The following is a 5,874-nucleotide window of genomic DNA, read 5'->3' on the forward strand; positions in this document are numbered from 1 at the left end:
GTGAAAATGCACGCGTGAGCAAGATTGGACGCAGCAGCAGCTACCTTCGTGCTGCAACTCGAACGGCCATAGCCAGGAAGCATTCAAAGGGCTGCCATGCAGAATTCACTCGGTCAGAGAAAACGAACGCGCACCGAAATGCGCCGCGTGATGGTGGGGGCAACACAAGAAAAACGCATGCGCTCTGGCTGACATTGTCAGCCCCCGGGTAGCGAGAACAAGTCTCAATGTGTCGTCTTGCATAGAAGTCAAAGTAGAAAAAATAACTAAGAATGTAGTTACCTTTAGTAGTGCCTTGACATGGACGCTTTGGCGCAGGTGAAAAAAACGTTGAAATTCTTTTCTGTGACATGACGACAGTGACCACGGTGCTTCACCTCATTAGACCTCGCTGCGTGCTGGGGGCGCCCTTGGTTTGCCTGAGATGTCTCGCGCCGGGCCGATGTTCCCGGGTCCTGGCTCGGAAGCCGAGAAGAAGAAGCAGGAGCAGCCAGGGAGTAGAAGTGAAGAAGAAACGTTTTATACAACTTTTTAAATGATCTGACGAAAAAGGAGTTTCGGTGGAGACAATCTGCCGTTTAAATATGGTAGGTTATCCCCAATTCCCTAGCTGGGGAAACAAAGTTTAATCTGTGCAGTCCAATCAGCGGGGCACAAGCATGGACTTGAGATGCCGCCCACTGCCGAGGGTGGTGCTTGGGCCTCCTCTCACATCTTTCAGTGGCGAGGGTTAGCTTCTCTGATGTCGATGACAATTTTGTGCATGCTGGCGGTGGAAACTCTTCACTAAGGTAAAGTAGCCGGAGAAGTCGTCCGTTAGCTGAGGTCATTTCCCTGTCCTTACTTCTCAGAAGTTCACCCGCCTGCTTCAAGAAGTCGGCGAGCAGCGTCAATGCTGATCGGCGACGCGCCACCGAACCTTTCAACAAAAGATCAGGTTCCCGTGGTCGTCGCCGCGGGTGCCAATAGGATTAAGGTCTGTAAGGGCAGCTTGTCTCCGTCTCCATCCCGAAATGGGGGTGGCGGGGAGGGGGCTTGGGCGCCTCATCAGGAGACAAACGGTCACTCCGAAGCCCACGGGGCCGCTTCGATGCCTTTTGGTTGCGGTCGCTCACCGGCGTCCGCAAGATGCGTAGGGCGGCGTAGAGCGGTGTAGGAAAAAAAAAAAACGAGGTGCATTAAAAAAACCAAAACGCTCCTGGGCCAATGTTCAGCTCCTTCTCTTTGGCGCGTAGAAGGAAGCGTAAAAACGAAAAAAAACAACAAACAAAGCGCAACCACGGAGAGAGCATAGTGTACGGGGAGAAGGGCGAGGGAGTACCACTAAGAGCTGCTACAGCACTGTGAGGCTTCGCAGAAGGCACAAAAAAAAGAAAGCCCCAAAAGAGAGACAGGGATTTTAAGGAAGTGGGGAGTTGAAGGCGAGGGAAATACCGCCTTTGAAACACTGAGCGGGAATGGAAACCTGTCTTGTTTCGTCGTCCACCCCCACCTTCGCGGCCGGCGCCCTTGAAACTTAGCGCTCGGAAATGGTTCCTGGCTTTACGTAACTCCGTCTGCATGGGCGTTGCTACGAAATGTAGCCCCCAAGTTCGTAACGTTCGTGCCGAAATGTATTTTCGAACGAAGCGGAAAACGATAGTGTAGACAAAACCCAGAATGCTTTCGGTCGCCGGTGGTTGTTTTGGTCGGCGGTGCATGACAGCACGAAAACATTTCGGGGGGGGGGGGGGGCTGAAGCCACATAAGCCCCCCCCCCCCCGGCTACACGCCTGATGCATAGTAACTCTTGGAGCTCCAGCTGGGTCTAGAAGTAAACATAAAAAAAACCTCCTGCGGTGCATAAAGGCTCCGTGCTCTTTGCACCACAGGCTATGTCTGTAAACCTGCCCTAGCGCTGGTTGTAAACATGCATGCATAGTACAACTCTTGGAGCTCCAGCTGGGTCTAGAAGTACAAAAAAACAACCTGTTGTGCATAAAGGCTCCCTACTCTCTGCAGCAAAGGCAATGTCTGTAAACCTGTTCTTGCGCTGGTTATAAACATGCATGCATAGTACAACTCTTGGAGCTCCAGCTAGGTCTAGAAGTAAAAAAAAAACCCTTCTGCGGTGCATAAAGGCGCCCTGCTCTCTGCAACACAGGCAGTGTCTGTAAACCTGCCCTAGTGCTTGTCATAAACTTGCATTTATACAACTCTTGGAGCTCCAGCTGTGTATATAAGTAAAAAGAAAACAAAAACCTCCTTCGGTGCATAAAGGCTCCTTGCTCTTTGCACCACTGGTAATGTCTGTAAACCTGCCCTAGCGCTGGTTATAAACATGCATGCATAGCACAACTCTTGGAGCTCCAGCTGGGTCTTAGAAGTAAAAAAAAACAAAAACCTCCTGCAGTGCATAAAGGCTCCTTGCTCTCTGCAACACAGGCAATGTCTGTAAATCTGGCCTAGCGCTGGTTATAAACATGCATGCATAGTACAACTCTTGGAGCTCTAGCTGGGTCTAGAAGTAAAAAAAAAAAAAACCTCCTGCGGTGCATAAAGGCTCCTTGCTCTCTGCAACACAGACAATGTCTGCAAATCTGCCCTAGCGCTGGTTATAAACATGCATGCATAGTACAACTCTTGGAGCTCCAGCTGGGTCTTAGAAGTAAAAAAAAAAACAAAAACCTGCAGCGGTGCATAAAGGCTCCTTGCTCTCTGCAACACAGGCAATGTCTGTAAATCTGCCCTAGCGCTGGTTATAAACATGCATGCATAGTACAACTCTTGGAGCTCCAGCTGGGTCTAGAAGTACACATAAAAAAAAACCTCCTGCGGTGCATAAAGGCTGCGTGCTCTTTGCACTACAGGCAATGTCTATAAACCTGCCCTAGCGCTGGTTATAAACGTGCATGCATAGTACAACTCTTGGAGCTCTAGCTGGGTCTAGAAGTAAAAAAAAACCCTCCTGCAGTGCATGAAGGCTCCGTGCTTTCCGCAACACAGGCAATGTCTGTAAATCTGCCCTAGCGCTGGTTATAAACATGCATGCATAGTACAACTCTTGGAGCTCCAGCTGGGTCTAGACATAAGAAAAAAACCCTCCTCAGTGCATGAAGGCTCCGTGCTTTCTGCAACACAGGCAATGTCTGTAAACCTGACCGAGCGCTGGTTATACACATGCATGCATAGTACAACTCTTGGAGCTCCAGCTGTGTCTAGAAGTAAAAAAAACCCTCCTGCAGTGCATGAAGGCTCCGTGCTTTCTGCAACACAGGCAATGTCTGTAAACCTGACCGAGCGCTGGTTATAAACATGCATGCATAGTACAACTCTTGGAGCTCCAGCTGGGTCTAGAAGTAAAAAAAAACCCTCCTGCAGTGCATGAAGGCTCCGTGCTTTCTGCAACACAGGCAATGTCTGTAAACCTGACCGAGCGCTGGTTATACACATGCATGCATAGTACAACTCTTGGAGCTCCAGCTGGGTCTTAGAAGTAAAAAAAAAACAAAAACCTCCTGCAGTGCATGAAGGCTCCGTGCTTTCTGCAACACAGGCAATGTCTGTAAACCTGACCGAGCACTGGTTATAAATATGAATGCATAGTACAACTGTTCGAGTAAAAAAAAACCCTCCTGCAGTGCATGAAGGCTCCGTGCTTTCTGCAACACAGGCAATGTCTGTAAACCTGACCGAGCGCTGGTTATACACATGCATGCATAGTACAACTGTTGGAGCTCCAGCTGGGTCTAGAAGTAAAAAAAAAACCCTCCTGCAGTGCATGAAGGCTCCGTGCTTTCTGCAACACAGGCAATGTCTGTAAACGTGACCGAGCGCTGGTTATAAATATGCATGCATAGTACAACTGTAGGAGTAAAAAAAAACCCTCCTGCAGTGCATGAAGGCTCCGTGCTTTCTGCAACACAGGCAATGTCTGTAAACCTGACCGAGCACTGGTTATACACATGCATGCATAGTACAACTGTTGGAGCTCCAGCTGGGTCTAGAAGTAAAAAAAAACCCTCCTGCAGTGCATGAAGGCTCCGTGCTTTCTGCAACACAGGCAATGTCTGTAAACGTGACCGAGCGCTGGTTATAAATATGCATGCATAGTACAACTGTAGGAGTAAAAAAAAACCCTCCTGCAGTGCATGAAGGCTCCGTGCTTTCTGCAACACAGGCAATGTCTGTAAACCTGACCGAGCGCTGGTTATAAACATGCATGCATAGTACAACTGTTGCAGTAAAAAAAAAAACCCTCCTGCAGTGCATGAAGGCTCCGTGGTTTCTGCAACACAGGCAATGTCTATAAACCTGATCGAGCGCTGGTTATACACATGCATGCATAGTACAACTGTTGGAGCTCCAGCTGGGTCTAGAAGTAAAAAAAAACCCTCCTGCAGTGCATGAAGGCTCCGGGCTTTCTGCAACACAGGCAATGTCTGTAAACCTGCCCTAGCGCTGGTTATAAACATGCATGCATAGTACAACTCTTGGAGCTCTAACTGGGTCTAGAAGTTAAAAAAAACAAAAACCTCCTGCAGTGCATGAAGGCTCCGTGCTTTCTGCAACACAGGCAATGTCTGTAAACCTGACCGAGCGCTGGTTATAAACATGCATGCATGGTACAACTCTTTGGAGCTCCAGCTGGGTCTTAGAAGTAAAAAAAAACAAAAACCTCCTGCAGTGCATGAAGGCTCCGTGCTTTCTGCAACACAGGCAATGTCTGTAAACCTGACCGAGCGCTGGTTATAAATATGCATGCATAGTACAACTGTTGGAGTAAAAAAAAACCCTCCTGCAGTGCATGAAGGCTCCGTGCTTTCTGCAACACAGGCAATGTCTGTAAACCTGACCCAGTCAAAAAAATTCAATGGGTCCAATTGGGAATTTCCCAATTGAAATGAATTGGTCAAAAACCAATTGTGTTTTCGCCACCCATTGGGCCTGACCATTTCATATGAATTGGTGCTCCCAATTGGGAATAATTGGTCACCCATGAAGACCAAATGGTTTCCCAATTGAGCTCAAATGGTATACCCATTGAGCCCAAATGGTTTGAACTCACATAGCTGAAGAAAAAAAAAGAATGGAGATGCAATTTCAATGTTTTCTGTCTAGAAGTTATAGGGGAGCCGATTTTAGACAAGTGGAATGAAATTATTATTTTTTACAGAAATCATGGGAGACAAGCAAGCATTACACACACGGAACTAACACAGATTCAATGTATATATCCACAGGTTGCAGACTTATATACTCCATTCTTTGAACAGTGCTGCTGGGACCAGTGACACATATCTTTGTTATTCAGAGTTAACTTATTTATTTATGCCTGCAGTTACAGTGAACATGATATAACCAATAAGATTAAGTGGCATATACTTTTTATAAGAACTGAAATTTTTCACTCTTGTCTCTTTATACAAGTATGTATATCTGTGCACATCTCAGTCAAGGATGACTTGACTTTCCCAATTTGGAATGTTTGCTTAGGACCAATTAGAACCAATGGGAAGCCCAGTTGGAAGCCCAATTCGTTTCAAATGGTCGTCCCAATTGGGAGCGAGGGAATCCCAATTGGGATTAAAGTAACCCATTGGGCTTCCCATTAGCCCAATGGGTTTATTCAATCCCCCCGTTGGTTTCTTCAGTCCCAATCGGGACGCCCAATTGGTTTCTTCATTCCCAACTGGGAGTCATGAAACCAATGGGTGTCCCAATTGGGAGTGAAGAAACCAGTTGGGTTGGACAGCACCCATTGGACAAACCATTTGGCATTGGCAGAACCAATTCAATCTGACTGGTCGTCCCAATTGGACCCATTGATTTTTTTTGACTGGGGACCTATCGCTGGTTATACACATGCATGCATAGTACAACTGTTGGAGCTCC

The sequence above is a fragment of the Amblyomma maculatum genome, chromosome 1 (genome assembly GCF_055883805.1).
Source record: "Amblyomma maculatum isolate TAMU_Amacu chromosome 1, ASM5588380v1, whole genome shotgun sequence".
Taxonomy (NCBI): Eukaryota; Metazoa; Arthropoda; class Arachnida; order Ixodida; family Ixodidae; genus Amblyomma; species Amblyomma maculatum.